General features: G+C 49.4%; 1 long non-coding RNA gene across 1 annotated transcript in view; it reads left to right on the top strand.

The window, feature by feature from the left end:
- Nucleotides 1-14981, top strand: part of LOC144889277 (uncharacterized) — a 31754-nt gene extending 16773 nt beyond the window's left edge. The window contains exons 2-3 of the long non-coding RNA XR_013621679.1: nucleotides 2946-3011; nucleotides 14902-14981. This is a non-coding gene — a long non-coding RNA (uncharacterized LOC144889277). The remainder of the gene's footprint in view (nucleotides 1-2945; nucleotides 3012-14901) is intronic.
- The last annotated feature ends 1918 nt before the right edge of the window (nucleotides 14982-16899 follow it).

Below are 16899 nucleotides of genomic sequence, written 5' to 3' on the forward strand. Positions count from 1 at the left end.
TCACAGTCAGTTGACCTCCTGTATAAGGATGTATACATTCTTTGCAACCAACCAGCCCAGCTCTACAAAAATAATCCAGCACAAGCTAGAAAGAAATACAGAGTGCCAGATAATTTGACTGCAGATACACTGAAGGCAAGCTTGCTGAAGACAGCACGGAGTCACGGGGATGACTGGGGCACTGAATTCACTGGACGCCTGGAAGGGATCAACGACTTGGTAGCAGAAGAAACACTGTACCATTTGCGATGCAAACTTATGTTTGCGAGAGGTGACAGTTTGTCCAAGACTGATGAGGAAGGAAAAAGGAAGAGAGGACAGAGGAGTATTGATGAGGAGCGAGAGGCAGTTTTTATTGAATTCTGCGAATGGTTAGACTCAGAATTAGAGCATGGGGTAATGAACATGGACAAAGTCCATGAAAAGCTGCAGGAGTTTGATCAGTCACCAGAGAAGAGCCTTTCTTATTCAAAGCATTGGCTAAAGATAAAACTTCTAGAGAAATACGAAGACACCTTGTATTTCACAACACAGGAAAGAAGGGCAGATGTACTCTGTCTCAAAGATGGCACCGACAATATTCTGCGAGTGCATCATGCTAATCTTGACCATGGAGATGAGAAGACTCAAATCATAAAGACGGCACTCAAGTTCATATCCAATGATATTGCCTTGATTGATTTAGGTCCAAAGTCATACCCCACCACACACAGTATGACATCGATAGTCAGCTGACACTTGTTCCTGCAAGCCTTCAGATGTTCTTGAGACCGATTGTCAAGACAGACGAAAGAGTTGCCGTTTGGGGGCAGAATTTTATTAAGGCCTGTCGACCTCGGTCTGGAGTATTGCCACACCAAATGGGGCTTGCCATACAACTTGATCATAGATTTGGGTCAAAATGGATGCTCAACAAGTTCCACCGGCTGGGATACACTGAGTCTTACACGGAGACACAAAACTACAAATACTGCTTCCTTAATAGTAGGAGTGGAGATGATGTTCCAGATACTTCTGGCACTCTTGACACCATTGTGGAGGAAACCGATGAACAGATCAATGATGAGGTTGCGGTTGATGCTGCGCTTGAGGATCAATCAGTGATGACAGCCAAAGTGCCAGCCAGTGAAAGTGAATTGTCAAGTAATGATCAGGTGGTCTTTATGGAGGTTGGGGAAACAAACAATGCAGTCACTCAGTTTGTTGGAGACAATATAGATTTAAACATTGTCTCTATTCACGGAAACACTCCCTTTCACTCAATGGGTTGGATCGAAGTCACCTCTCCGGCACCACCTTTGCCAGATCCACAGACAACAGCAGCTTTCCCCCGGGTGAAGTTGAAGGCACTCAACAAAGCTAAGATCCTGAGAGGAACTGAAGTAAAGATTATTCCATTTACGAACAGGAAACAGATAGGAACGAACGCGATCATGTTTCTCCCCCTCGCTGAGCTTTCCTCCCTGGCTCATGATCAGCCACTCCTCACTCCAGGTGACACACTCTGGGCAGCGGGGTGGGTGATCAAAGCCAACGATCCTGAGTTCCCACACCAACTGGAATGGCTGGATGAAGAGAATCCATGCTAATGATGCAAAGCAGAGCACACAGATCGAGTTCCTCCCAGTTATTGAAGGAGACCCTAATGACCTCAACACCATCTTCACCACTCTGAAAGAGTGCATACGGCGCGCTGGGGTCGCTATAGTGACCTTTGATCTTCCGATTTGGCTGAAGGCAGTGAATATAATAAAGCAGGCAAATCTACCCGTCATTCCAAGGTTGGGTGGTTTTCACCTGCTGAAGTCTTATCTTGGATCAATGGGTAACATCATGGAAGATTCTGGACTACTAGATGTGATCCAGTTGATCTATCCTGGAAGTACGACAGCCAACCACATCATGGATGGAGGATGTTTTGACAAGGCAATCCGTGTTCACCTCCTCATCGATGCAGCCATCTATCAACACATCATGAAACTTGCCTTCACTGAGGAGGAGCGTGGTGACATGAAGACCTTCATGGAGAAGGTGGCTGATGGGAAGATGGGAGCCAGACACTCAGACCCAGTAGTGCCAGTGTTTGAGCAAAGGTTTGAAGAAACCTTCAAACGACTCGCAAAAGGAGGAAGAACACCTGCACTCTGGGTGGAGTACCACCACATGGTAGATGTGATCAAGGTCTTTATCAGAACCGAGCGACTTGCAGACCACAATGGGCATCTGTCCTGCATTGTTACCAAGATGCTTCACATCTTTGCCGCTGCAGGCCATCATCAGTATCTCGTGCATCTCGTGCATCTCGTGCATCTCGGCCTGTGGAGTCTGTAATGGCATTACATGCAGAAACTGCAGTCATGATGTTGAGTCTGAAGAAGACATAGACAATGACTGTTGAAACTTCTGACATTGTGAATGAGAAATAACTCTTGAGTATTATATATGTATGTGAAATAAAAGCTACTTTGTGTGTAAATGTAAAAGTGAAAATATAAATGTTAACAATCAACTCAATCATGAAAAACCCTTATTTGACCCCTCATAAGTTACTTAAGGGCCGATTTAAAAAAAAAAAAAAATTCTCGAAAATAATTTTTCGGTACCCGAATTCAACAGCTTTTTTTCTGGGTTTCCCACGGGAGTTGAACTTCAACATTTTAACACATGTTATTACACACCTTTACAAACATATTGGTGAAGAATTTTTTTGGTAACAATTTAGTTAACAGATTTGTGAAATATCTCATAAAATGCCCTTACTACATAAAAACACAGTTAAACAGAAAAATAAATCCGAGTGTGACTAGCCAGCAAAGTCATATTTTGTAGAAAAAGGAATAGTTGGATAAGAATATTTGGTGGAAAAGATGTGTACACGTCGATAATAGGAATTATATCTATCTGTACTATAAGAAAGCCGTTTGTCTGTGTCGCCATTTTCTCAGAGGTGGCTGAACGAATCTTCGTCAAACTTCCAGAGGTTCATCAGTGATTGTCTGGGAGCGTTTCAGGTGAAAATTTTGTTTGAAATTGAAAAAAAAAAAATCGTTTTCTTTATTTTATTGTATTTTTGTTAACAATCGCTCTATGGTGCCTGAGCCTTTGTAGCTGTGTGAAAGGTAATATTAAATTATCGTGTATGTGTGTGTGATTTCATAATGTTAAATATAAATTTTCCTTAGTGGGTGTAGGGAAGTGTTTTTGGCACCCACAGGAAAAAATTGATTTCTTCAACATGGATGCCAAAAGGATTATAACATTACCGGGCAACACCGGGTACTCCTGCTAGTTTTACATACATGTCGTAGTTCCTGGTAAAATATGTGGCAGGACAGCTTTGGAGGTATGTGCACTAGGGTGGTCCAAAAATTTGAAGATTGGATTTTCATTTCTCCACAAGCCTGCCCCTATTTCTATTGAAGAACGTAGTTTGTGGTGAAAATTTGAGCTTGATTGGACAATATCTAGAGGTTGCTCAAAATGTTGACAAATTTTAATGAATAATAAGATACTGTGGCGGACACGATGGCTCGCTGGCGCAAACATAATTCCGCGCACCAGCGGGTGGCGGCCACGCCCCAGGTAGGTCGTGGCCTGGAGATGTATATGCGGGCTCGCTGCCGCGCGCACGTTAGTGCAGATGAGTGAGCAATGAATAAAGAGCTCGATAATAACCAAAGCGTTGTGGCCTACCTTTGTTCAACGTGTGTGCTCCCGCACCACACTGGTGACCTCCGACTGGTTCAACCGTAGTTGAACCCCCGAACACGCAATGGCCATCAACGTTGTCGCGATCAAGCTGCCGGAGTTCTGGGAAGCGCAGGCCGACACCTGGTTTCTTCAAGCCGAGGCCCAATTCCAGCTCCGGGGCGTCACGGCGGACGACACGAGGTACTTCTACGTGGTCGCTGCCCTTGGCTCCGGCATGGCCGCACGCGTCGTGTCCTTCCTCCGGCACCCGCTGGACGAGGGCAAGTACGCGGCGCTCAAGCAGCTGCTCCTCTATGTTTGGCTTCCCAGAGGCCGATCGCGCCGACCGTCTTTTGGACCTTCCCGCCCTCGGCGACACACGCCCGTCTGCCCGCATGGATTACATGCTATCCCTGCTGGGCGACGGCCGCGCGGATTTCCTGTTCTGTGCTCTCTTCCTCCACGCGCTGCCTGTACAGGTACGGCTCGCGTTGGCCGGGTCGACCATTACGGAACCGCGGGCCCTGGCCAGGGAGGCGGACAAGTACTTCGCAGCCCACGACTCGCGGCCGGCATATAGCACGGCCGTCGTGGGTCCCGGCGCCGCGCACGGCGCGTGTGGTTCGGATCCTTCCGAGCACGGCATAGGTTTGGCGGATCGCCGCGTGGCATGGCGTTCGGTTCCTTACGAGCGCGGCGTAGGTTTGGCGGATCTGTGCGTGGCCGCCGCCACGCCCCGCCCACCACCGTCGTCGCAACCGGCATGGCGACCACCACCGGGCCAGACCTGGAGCCATTTCCATGCCAGGTTCGGCCACAAGGCCAGGTCCTGTCACCCGCCTTGTACTTTTGGCAGGTCGGGAAACGACTAGGCTGGCGCTCACTTCCTGCCATGAGCGTCGGCCATACTGGCAGCCTGTTGTTCATAACGGACACCTCCTTGGGTCATCGCTTCCTGTGCGACACGGGAGTGCAGGTGAGCGTCCTCCCTGCTTCCGCGTCCGGCCGGCAAGCTGCGGGCCGGGGCCCCGCTCTGCTTGCCGCCAACGGCACGCCCATCCGCACATTCGGGAAGCGTTGCCTCTCGCTGCGGTTCGGGGGGCAGTGCTTTCAGTGGTCGTTCGTTACCGCTAGTGTCCCCATGGGCCTACTCGGAGCAGACTTCCTCTGTGCGCATGGGCTGCTGGTGGACGTGAGGCACAGACGCCTTGTCCAGGCCGAAACCTTCAGCTCGCTCGCTTGCGCGCTGAGCAGTTCATTGAGCTGCTCCCTGGGTGGCTCACCGAGCGGCTCGCCAAGCGGCTTGCTGAGCGGTTCGGTTCCGGCAAGGTTGGTCTGCACGCTTCCGGCAGCGGACGAGTTCACCCGCCTCCTCGCCAGTTTCCCGGCCCTCACGCGGCCCACTTTCTCGGCGGTGGCCGTCAAGCACGGGGTGGAGCATCACATCCCCACCGTCGGGCCACCGGTCTACGCCCGGGCGCGCCGCCTCGACCCGGCGAAGCTGGCCGTGGCGCAGGGGGAGTTCACCACGCTGGAGCGACTGGGCATCGTCTGGCGCTCCAACAGCGCGTGGGCATCGCCTCTGCACATCGTGCCCAAGGCGGGTGGCGGCTGTGCGGCGACTACCGCCGCCTCAACGATGCTACCACCCCCGACCGCTACCCGGTCCCTCACATCCAAGACTTTTCCGCCCGGTTGGCGAACATGTCCCTCTTCTCCAAGGTGGACCTCATCCGCGGATACCACCAGGTCCCCGTCAGGCCGGAGGACATACCGAAGACGGCCGTCGTTACACCATTCAGCCTCTTCGAGTTTCTGCGGATGCCCTTCGGGTTGAATAATGCGGCCCAGGCATTCCAGCGGCTGATGGACAGCGTCTTGCGCGACTTGGATTTCGTTTACGTCTACCTGGGCGACATCCTCGTCACAAGCGCGTCCCGTGAGGAGCACCTCCGCCATCTCCGCACGCTCTTCGAATGCCTGGACCGGCATGGCCTGATCGTCAACCTCGCCAAGTGCCGGTTCGGCGTCACCGAGATCCACTTTTTGGGGCACCGCGTCACCAGGCACGGGGCCATCCCCTTGCCGGCCAAGGTGGAGGCGGTCAGGGGTTTTCCGCGCCCCCACACCATCAAGGGGCTCCAGGAGTTCCTGGGCATGGTGAACTTCCATCACCGTTTCCTGCCCCGCATCGCCCAGCTCCTGCGCCCCCTGCACGAGGCCCTCCAGGGGGAAGCCGGGCAAAGGCGACGTTGCCTGGACCGAGCCGATGGACACGGCGTTCGCGGGCGTGAAGCTCGTCGTGGCTAACCCCACCATGCTCGCGCACCCGGCACCTGATGCACTGATCGCCCTCACCACCCACGCGTCGGACTACATGGTGGGCGCGGTGCACGAGCAATGGGTGAAGGGGGCTTGGCAGCCGCTGGCGTTCTTTAGCCGGCAGCTCCGCCCGCACAAACGGCGGTACAGTACCTTCGACCGCGAGCTGCTCGGGCTCCACCTGGCGGTCCGGCACTTCCGCCATCTGCTCGAGGGCCTCTCATTCGCGCCCTTCGTCGACCATAAGCCCCTGGTTTTCGCGATGGCCAAGGTCGCCGAGCCGTGGTCGGCCTGGCAGCAGCGACACCTCTCGGCCGTGTCCGAGTACACGACGGACATCCGGCACGTCGCGGGGAAGGACAACCCAGTGGCGGATTGCCTTTCCGGGCCCTCACCCACGCGGTCCACCTCGGGATCTACTATGCCCGGATGGCGGCGGACCAGTCCGCCGACCCCGCCGTCCAGGCTTTTCGGACCACCGTCACGGGCCTCCGCGTCGCCGAGGTACCGTTTCGACGGTGCGGGTGCGGCCCTCTTGTGCGATGTCTCCCTCGGCCGGCCTCGCTCCATCGTGCCCGCTGGCTGGCAGCGCCGGGTTTTTGACGCCATCCACGGCCTGTCCCACACAGGCACAAAGGCCTCCCAAAAGCTGGTCGCCGACAAGTTCGTCTGGCATGGCCTCCTGAAGGCCGTCCGCGATTGGGCCAGGACATGCCTCGCGTGCCAGCGCGCGAAGGTGCACCGCCACAACCGGGCCCCGCTGGCCCCGTTTACGGTGCCCGAACGTCGGTTCGACCACGTTCACGTGGACTTGGTGGGACCTCTGCCCCCCTCGCGGGGTTTCACCCACGTCCTCACCATGGTGGACCGCACCACCCGGTGGCCGGAGGCCGTGCCTTTGGCAGCAACGACGGTGGCGGACGTCGCGCAGGCGTTCATCGCCACTTGGGTTGCCCGTTTCGGTGCCCCCTCAGACATCTCGTCCGACCGCGGCCCCCACTTCACCTCGGAGCTCTTGGGGGCGGTGGCGCGGGGGCTCGGCGTCAAGCTGCATCGCACCACGGCCTACCACCCACAGGCCAACAGCCTGTGCGAGCGTTTCCATCGCGCCATGAAGGCCGCGCTCCGGGCAGCCTCCGCGACGGCGGCTGGGTCGACAGGCTCCCCTGGGTCCTGCTTGGCCTCAGGACGGTGCCCAAGGACGACCTGCGCGCATCCGCGGCGGAGCTTGTCTTCGGACAACCGCTGCGGGTGCCGGGCGAGTTCCTCCCCGACTCCACAGCACCATGGTCTGTGCTCCGCCCTGCAGTAGACCGCCCGGAGGTTCGCCCCGGTGCCGATGGCGCACCACGGTTGCTTGCCAACGCACGTCGCCCCGGAGCTTCGCACGGCGGAGTACGTTTTCGTCCGCCACGACGCCCACCGGACACAGCTGCGGCCCCCGTACGACAGGCCCTTCCGCGTGCTGGAGACCGGGGCGAAGCATTTCACCCTGGACATCGGCGGTGCTCCGGACCGCGTCTCCGTGGACCGCCTCAAGCCGGCCCACCTCGACTTGGACCACCCCCCGCCAGCGGCTCTGCCCCCGCGTCGGGGCCACCCCCCCCCCCCGGCGGGCGGACCCCCGGCTCAGCCCAACCCCGCCGTCACGCCACCCCCCTGTCCTGCACCCATCCCAGATGCCGCCGGAGGCATCCCCGATGGCATCCCAGACGCCGCCAGCCGCCCGTGGGCGCTTCGGCCGGATCATCCGGTTGCCCCGCAAGCTGACCCTTCAGGTGCGCGGGAATTCTGGGTGGGCACGTGTGGCGGACACGATGGCTCGCTGGCGCAGACATAATTCCGCGCACCAGCGGGTGGCGGCCACGCCCCAAGTAGGGCGTGGCCTGGAGATATATACGTGGGCTCGCTGCCGCGCGCACGTTAGTGCGGATGAGTGAGCAATGAATAAAGAGCTCGATAATAACCAAAGCGTTGTGGCCTACCTTTGATCAACGTGTGTGCTCCCACACCACAATACAGAATTTTTATCATCATACATCAATTCATAGATAATTATCTATTTTCAATTACTCAAATTATTTATTATTGTTGGCTTGCACTTGTCTTCAATGGTATGACCAAGAGATTGTGCAAAAGCACTGGCCACAAACATAGCACGCCGATCTGAGAGATTTACTCTGTCCAGAGTTGTCACGATTGCTGGAGTGATCACTTTGATGGGAGCCTTTTTCGCCTGTTTGGCAGAAGATGGACTTTGGAGTTTGAATTCATTGTCCCCTGAATCGGAGCTTTCGATCTCAGACATCATCATCAACCACAGCCGATGTTGATGGAACAGATTGCATTGCTGTTAGTCTCAGCAGCATGTTTCTTCTTTCTTTTATCTTCATTCTCAAGCCTGATACGCTTTCTGTTCTCCACTGCCAAAGTGTTGTCCACAGATCCCATACGTGAACTTGAGGGATCCTCACGCTGCATGATAAGGAATGCTTTGTCTTCTTCATTCGTCATTTTCTCAAACGCATCATTTGGTGAGATATCGAAGAGGGATTGAAGATCATCTTTGAACATCTGCTGCTTCACTCTAGTTTTCGAATGTCTTGGTTCTATTTTTCTTTACCAGTTTGTAGGCATCAAACAACTTCAAAAGTTGGCGCTCACAGGAATCTACTCTCTGTACTGGAATTCGTGCTTTCTCCCAGTATGCACACACAGCTTGTTCACTAAGTTCGGCACTTTCACGAACTGTATGGTGTTCTTGTATGTGATGGTACACCATTTTCTGCAATCTGTGTCCTTTGCTTGGTAGTCCCCCACATATTATTTCCTTTTCAGACTTGCCCAGCAACCAAACTGTGGAAGAGCTGCGAGTTTCTGCCATCTGAAAAAAAACAGGATAAACTAAAAATGTTATTTTTTGAGCAACCTCTACATAAGTTCCATTTGACCTCATATTTGGTTCATATGATCTTTATAAACATAGGAACACGGGCAGCCTTGTGGAGTATGGATTTTTAATAGTATTAAATATTACTTGTATCTGTGGACCACCCGAATGCACACTCACCTTTGAGCTCTCCAGCCTGGGTTTGAATCTCCACCCACCTATGAATTGTCTGTCACCCTGGTATTTGGCATGTAGTGCGAGGCAATGTGTGATTCGTCCATCGGAGGGATGATGTGTCAAAAGCCCCGTTTGCCAACACTGGTTGGTGTTGGATGTTAAATAAAGATGTTGTGTCTTTTGAAGAGTAGGCGAGTGACCGCCACCACCCTGAGCAAATTGCAAATTCCTGCCCCGACTGACTGTGGGCAACGGCAAATCGTCCATGATAATCCTTACTTTGGCAGAAATGACAGATGGTATAATATAATATAGCACGTTACTTGCCAAGTACAATTGTGAGGATTACACGACTTTGTAAACCACCAACAACAGGGATTGCTTTTATTTAGATACAGAACGTACTATTCGAGAGACCAATTGAATGTACAGGCAACTGACTCTTGTAGCAAGAAAATAATGAAGGTAACATTTTTACAAAAGGCGAATACATTTTGTTCAAATTTAATTGAAGTGAGAACAGTAAAAGAGGGGACTGATTCCATTCTCGGAGAGGAATACAATTGAAAGTTAAGTGACTGTGTCAGAGGTCTGCAAATTGTATCTCAAGCAAGAAAAAAAAAAAATCTGCTGCCTCTGATTCAGCTCCACCAACGTAAATTACACATACTAGCCAGATTCTTGTGAACATGTACAAGTGTCCAAGATGCATACAGTTTCCTTTCTTTCAATAAGATAATGGGTAGAGTGTCGGCTCTGAGTTTAGAGGTCAATGGATCAAACCCCAGCCGAGTCATTTGTATGTATGCATATAGAGTCGAGGCTCATGGAAGAACTAGAACACTGAATTTATCAGGACACACGGAACAAAAAGAGCAGTAGAAAGAGAGAAGAGAGAGAAGGGGGGGGGGGGGGGGCACCAACAGAAGAGTTGAAGGACAACATAGAGAGCCTTGGACAAACTATGGAAGAGGGATAGAGGAGAACACATTGCGTGGACAAGATGGATGCAGGAAGAAAACTACAAGGGCACTCGGTGGAGAGCATACCTCCGCCAAGCTGAACAGTTTACGTTTTGTATCCCAATGATAGGCCGGATCTGAATCCAGACCTGAAGCAAAATCTAATCGGCTTGTTCTTGTCACCTAACCAACTCGTCCACCTAGTTTGATCAGAACTCGTCAACAACTTTTTGAAACATCATGCTATACATTGGTTTTGGCCCCATCTTTCAAGAGTGAAGAATCACTTAAAAATAATTTTAAAATTATCGGATTCGAATCTTCCCCAAAATCTAATCATTTAAACCTTGTCAAATGCCCAACATCTTCACCAAATTTTGTCCGAATCCGTCCACAACTTTTTGAGATATCTTATTCACAGGGACAGATGGACAGACAAAGGTGAAAACATAACCTTTGCCCCCATCTTCTGTGACGGATGTCAATTTTGGAAATTTGGAAGGAGGTAGTCCTGCATGTGGGAGAGGGAGGGTGGTTAATGGGGGTAGAAATGATTCAAGGTTTTGGATGGGGGATGATCTGTGATGTATGTGAACAGCTGTCTAGAAGACTTGGAGGGGAAAGAAAAGATTGAAGAGTGTGTAAGTTGGTTCCACAGGCGGGAAAGAAAAAAGAAGAAACGAGTGGAGGTGAGCGGTGATCCTGCATTTCGGGAGTTTCACAAGAAGGGGATTGATGGTGAATCATGTGCACCCTGCAGAAACCTTGCGGGGCGGTAGGGGGGGGAGGGACAAAGCACAGAGACCAGAAAGGAGGTGGTGGAAGGCACACCACTGACATGTCTGTGATGGGAAAGTGATAAGCCAATTGACTCGGCTTCATCGTGGGAGATTACAATAATTATTGAGGCCTTGGTTCCTCTGGCATAAAGTTGAGGCAGGGGTGCCAGCCCAGAGAGGAGAGCAGTGTTCCATCAAACCATGGACGAAGGCCTTATAGGTGGATAGATCAGGTGTGCCAAGGATGGACTTTGTACGATGCAGTTAAAATTAAACGATTGGCTTTGGAGGCCAACTTTGAAATGTGGTTTACCCAGTAAAGATCATGGCTGATGTTGTGAACCCAAGAAAGTTGTGGACAACTGAGGCCAAAATGTTTGAATGACTGAACTTCAAGAGGATTGTTTTAGCAGAGCAGTTAAGAGGAAGCATCGTTCATTTTTTCAGGAAAGCACCAAATTTGGCACAGATGTAGTATGGACCTATACAATTGTTTTCCTGAGGGGCGCTCAAAAATTCAGAACCCCTGGTGGCCGCCATATTGAATTTCAACATGACTGCCCTCTGTGACCTATTTCCCTCAATAACTTCTACACTGAGTGGTCTTGGTCTTGTATTGTGGTCTTGGCAATAGCACACTACTTTACCTACCAGTCACATGGTGTGGAGGAACTCTGGATTGCCATTGGCACTGGTAAAAGCTACCGCTACCTTGCCATCCATAAAATTGCCACCGGCCTTGGCCGCAGGAAGTCCGAGTCTTTGCCATTATTTCATGCCTTCACTGGCTGCGACAGTGTCATTTTTGCCCAAATTGGGAAAAAGACAGCCTGGAAGGCTTGGGAGGCATACCCCAGCATCACGCAGACCTTTCATGCTCTCGCTTATAGGTCATCTGTGGACGCTGTTACTATGGAACTACAGAGCATAGAAAGATATGTTACCATCCTCTATGACCGGACTACCGAGATAAAGACAGTGAATGACATGCGCCAACACTTGTTCACGAAGAAGGCAAGAACAATTGATCACATTCCCCCAACAGCAGACGCCTTCGAACAACACCTAAAACGTGCATGTTTTCAGGCTGGACACGTATGGATTCAGGCACTTGTGCCCTACCCAGAACTTCCATCACCAGCTGATTGGGGCTGGATGAAAACAGGGACTTCTTGGACACCAATTTGGACCACAATACCACTGATACAGGAGGCATGTTCAGAGCTTACAAGCTGCCATTGTAAGTCGGCCTGTAAGGGCAACTGTAAATGCTCCAGGGCAAATCTGCCCTGCACATCACTGGGTGACTGCGATGGACAGTGCTTGTAGTACTACGCGTCTGTGCGAGAGCCTCCACCTTTCAAGTGCCCACAATATTTAAAGTTAAAACTGCAACTGTGTGTAACTTTGATTAATTAATACCATTCCATTGTTATCAGAGACCAATAAAACAATGTGTATCACTTGGAATTGAAATTTTACCTAAAATACTATGAGGGATTCAAGGAAAATGGAAACACCATGGCGGCCATCTTGAAATTAAAGATGATGGATGCCAATCTTTATGCAATTGATCCCATTGGATTCAGAGACCATGTATTCCAAGTGTGTTGACCAGCTTGCAGTGATATGGTCAAGGAATAGGACTGGGCCTAGAACACCATCTTTGGGCACTCCAGCCTTGACAGAGCGGAGACGAAAGGATTCTGTTGAGAGCCCCACATTGGCTATGGGATTGGAGTAGAGGAAGTCATGTATGGAGTTGGTCTCAGATGCCATCGATTGAGTTTTGAGAGTAAGGTGCGATGCTAAACTGGATCGAAAGCATGAGATATGTCCAGAGATTATCTCATGTCTGACATTGAGGGTCTCCATCCATTGTTGGGTGAGTAGAAGCAGTGTGTGTCCACGGTGGAGTGACCTGGTCTGAAACCAAATTGATGATTTGAGATGAGGTTGTTGGAGAAGAGTATTCACATCAACTGCGATGATGGATTCCATGACCTTGTTGATGATTGGAAGTTAGCCGTTAGGTTTGAAGTTAACTACTTGGTGTATCGAGCCCCCCTGGGGCACCCTCTCGTTGAGTAAGGCATATACTTACATAGGTTAAAAGCTTGAAAAACTGAGTTGATTAACTACTTAAAGAAATCTAAAATTTCAAAAACAAAGGAAAAAAAAAGAAAAAAAAAGAAGTTGATCTTATGAAGTGCAGTTGATTTTTGTCTAATTTCCAAGGAGATGGAAGATGATCTAGTGCAAATGATTGGGTGAAGAGTTGAAAAGGAGCAGTGCCAAGTATTTCGGACAGGTGAGCTGATGCCGTCAGGTTCAGTTGCAGAATCCGAGTTGAGGGTTGCCAGAAACTTCTTCACCTTCTTGGGTGCAAACGCCAGAGTCCAGGAGGTGCAACGGATGATTGGAAATTATGCAAAATCAATTTCTGTGCTTTGCTGTGTCTTTTGCACCTTAGGTAGAAACGACATGCACCAAAGACTTTTTAAATGGTACTTGCTGCTTCCTTGGTTGACGCTCTGCATTTAAAAGGATAGAGCATGGCCAAACATCAGTGGGAAGGCAATGGCAAGACTTATTTGGCAGCAACAACGCCTTGTAAAGAGTATAGAACCACCTCTAGGGGCCATTTTTCCCCGTAAAGCAGGGGTTGGCCTTTTTCGGGGAAAGTGGTCCCCTTTTTTAAGCAATGTTTTATGGTCGGATGCTCTTCCTGCCGCCAACCCTGTTTAGACGCCTCTTGCAACACACAGGGAATTACCAGTGAACTGGTACTCAATTTGCCGACCTCGGAAGGATGACAGGTTGAGTCAACCCCCCCTGGCATTAATTCAGCGATCGACCGGGATTCGAACCCAGGATCCTCGGATCCCAAGCGCGGCACCCTAACCGCTAAGCCAACACCAGGCTACCTTGTAAAGAGTATGGTAGAGTATTTTTTATTCATGTATACACCTTGCTATACCTTTTTCGATGTGTTTGGACTATTGTGAGATCATGTTGTTTACCCAATGTATTTTGAATGCCTCATTAGGAATTTGGTTTTAGTTAGGTGGAGCCTCTGCTGTTTCTAGATGCTGATTCTCCTGCTGTGCTGAAAGGCCTTTCAACTAAGGCTGCCCTACATGAATTTTTCCCACTGGTGACTCATCTTACCTATATTACTATGTGCAAGACTATGTGGAAAATTTTGTTAAACCGACCACGTTTTCACCTGAGGAAACATCGACACAAATCGATTTACGGCATGCAACTTAGGATAGCAAGTGAAAGAAGCACAACATCATTTGAAGAAGCCATTTACAGCATTTATTTATCAGTTTGGTAAAAAATAGACCAAAAGCATAAAAATATTTGATGTCTTTTGGATTATAATCTGTGAAATTGGTAAGGCTGCAGTGTCAAACGACCAGACGCAGCTATGATTTTATTATTCTTGGAGATATTTAGCTGTTTTAATAGCTATTACAAACCCCCTGCAGCATTGAGAAGCTTTATTACCTGTGCCAACAAAGGTGGACCGAAATTGATCTTGTCTGTCTATCTCAAAAAGTTCTGGACGGATTTGGACGAAACCTGGTGGGCAGGTCGAGTATGTGATAAGGACAGATTGATTAGATTTTGGTTCAGGTCTGGATGTAGATCTGGCCTATCGGTGCGATAAAACACAACAACAGGCATTTTAAGGCCATTTCCCCTGCTAGAGCGGGGGTTAGCCTTGCGGTCCCCATGACAATCTTCTCCATTTTGCCCTATTTTCTGCATCTCCCCTTGTTAACCCCCTTGTTAACCCCCTTGCCCATATTTCTTCTTCGACCATCTTTAGCCAAGTCTTTCTCGGTCTTCCCCGTCCTCTACTTCCTTCTACATTCATTTCCATCACTCTTCTCAACCAGTCACTTTCATCCTTCCTCAACACATGACCAAACCATCTCAACCTGTTCCTCTTCACAGCATCCATCACAGGCTCTATTCCCATCATTTTTCGCAATTCATCATTTGTCTTCCTCTCTCTCAACGATACTCCGCACATCCACCGAACCATTCGCATTTCCACCCTTTCCAGCCTTTGTTGCTGCTCTACGTTGCTGCTTCGTTGCATTGCTGCTCTATGGATACAAAACGTAAACTGTTCATCAGCCTGGCGGAGGTGAGTGCCGGTCCGAGTACTCTGTGCGATTATAATCGTACACCTAGCACTAGCAAGGTAGCAGGAGATTAGATCTCTGGAAGCATTCTAATGTTGGTCGAGGCCATTATAGTGCAATCGATCAAGTATACTGAAAACCCTTTTGGGTTTATTTCTTGAGCATCCGGTGCTCAGCCATTTAGTGGAGAGCTTTGTACTTCAATGAGCCAAAACATTTTGTAGGGATGAAATTGCAAGGTGCCACAAGATATTTTGAGCACAGGTAAAACTCATTTGTACCGTATCCCAAACTCTGTGTTCCTACCTACCGCAGTGTGACAATTGTACAGCTATCTCTCGAAGCACTCAGCCAGATTTTGGGCACATGATGTCCCCCTGTTTTTCAAATTATACCTTGCAATCTTAAACATCCACAATATCAAACGCAGATAGAACATCCTGCTTTGTCCCCAACCATTAGTGCAGCATGCTACAAAGTGCAGCACCCCGTAATGGTGTTGCACCATGAAAATGGGTTTTAGTTATTTCTTTTATTTACTCAAACCCAGACTACCCTTCTCGATGGTGAATACTCTACGGACAGAGCTACTCATGGTTTAAGGGAAGCTGCCTGCTCTCTGTGCTATTTTATTGGCACAATTATTCCAGTTTTGATGCTGCTGTGTGAAATTTGGCAGGGCCTTGGGAAGTTGCATTCTGTCTTTGGTGTGATTATTTCTTCCGCTGCAGACAGTTTCATGCGGTACTTTTCACATGTTTGTGTTGTAATGAATCCTGTGTTTTGCATTATTCATCTATTTATAGGGAAGTAAGGAGCTATAATATGTATGAAATACCTTGAGTGGCAAATTGCTGACAGCCGCACCCACTCTTCCCTTCCCCACTCCACTGTTGCCGTTGCATATACTCCCTGTATTCATTCCTCTTCCTTCCCTTTCCAAAACTCCACTGCAACTCCTCTACTTTCTATTTTCCCCATATCCTGCCTCTTTTCCTTTTCTCAATTTAATTTGCCTTGACTCTTCCTGCAACCCTCTGCCTTCAACCCGATAATCCAACATTTTTACCTCTACCACCGAAGGTGCATGGAGGTTGTTTTCACCCCTGTCTATTTGTTTGCCTGTCTTTGTTTGTTTGTGAACAAGATATCTCAAAAAGTTATGGACGGATTTGAACGAAACGTGGTGGATCGGTTGTTTGTGACAAGGACGAATCGATTCGATTTTGGTGAAGATCTGAATGTGGATTCTGATACGAGAATTATTTAATTTGTAAGTGATTCTTCACCATTGAGTGATAGAGCTAAAAGCGATATATAACATGATATTTTAAAAAGTTATGGACGAGTTATGACCTAACTTGGTGGACGAGTTATGACCTAACTTGGTGGACGAGTTATGACCTAACTTGGTGGACGAGTTATGACCTAACTTGGTGGACGAGTTATGACCTAACTTGGTGGACGAGTTATGACCTAACTTGGTGGACGAGTTATGACCTAACTTGGTGGACGAGTTATGACCTAACTTGGTGGACGAGTTATGACCTAACTTGGTGGACGAGTTATGACCTAACTTGGTGGACGAGTTATGACCTAACTTGGTGGACGAGTTATGACCTAACTTGGTGGACGAGTTATGACCTAACTTGGTGGACGAGTTATGACCTAACTTGGTGGATGAGTTGGGTATGTGACAAGAACAAGTATTAGATTTTGGTTCAGGTCCGAATCCAGATCCAGCCTATCAGTGGGATACAAAACATAAACTGTTCAGCCTGGCGGAGGTATGCGCTCCACCGAGTGCTGGTCTAGTTGAGGTATCGATGGCAGCCCATAATATTGCATTTCTGTAATTGCCTGTTTTATCCCTTCTTAGTCTAGTTTATTTATCCGTCCCATTTTCACCTACTCCT

Source organism: Myxine glutinosa, unplaced genomic scaffold, assembly GCF_964187855.1.
Source record: "Myxine glutinosa unplaced genomic scaffold, kmMyxGlut1.1 SCAFFOLD_2196, whole genome shotgun sequence".
Lineage (NCBI taxonomy): Eukaryota > Metazoa > Chordata > Myxini > Myxiniformes > Myxinidae > Myxine > Myxine glutinosa.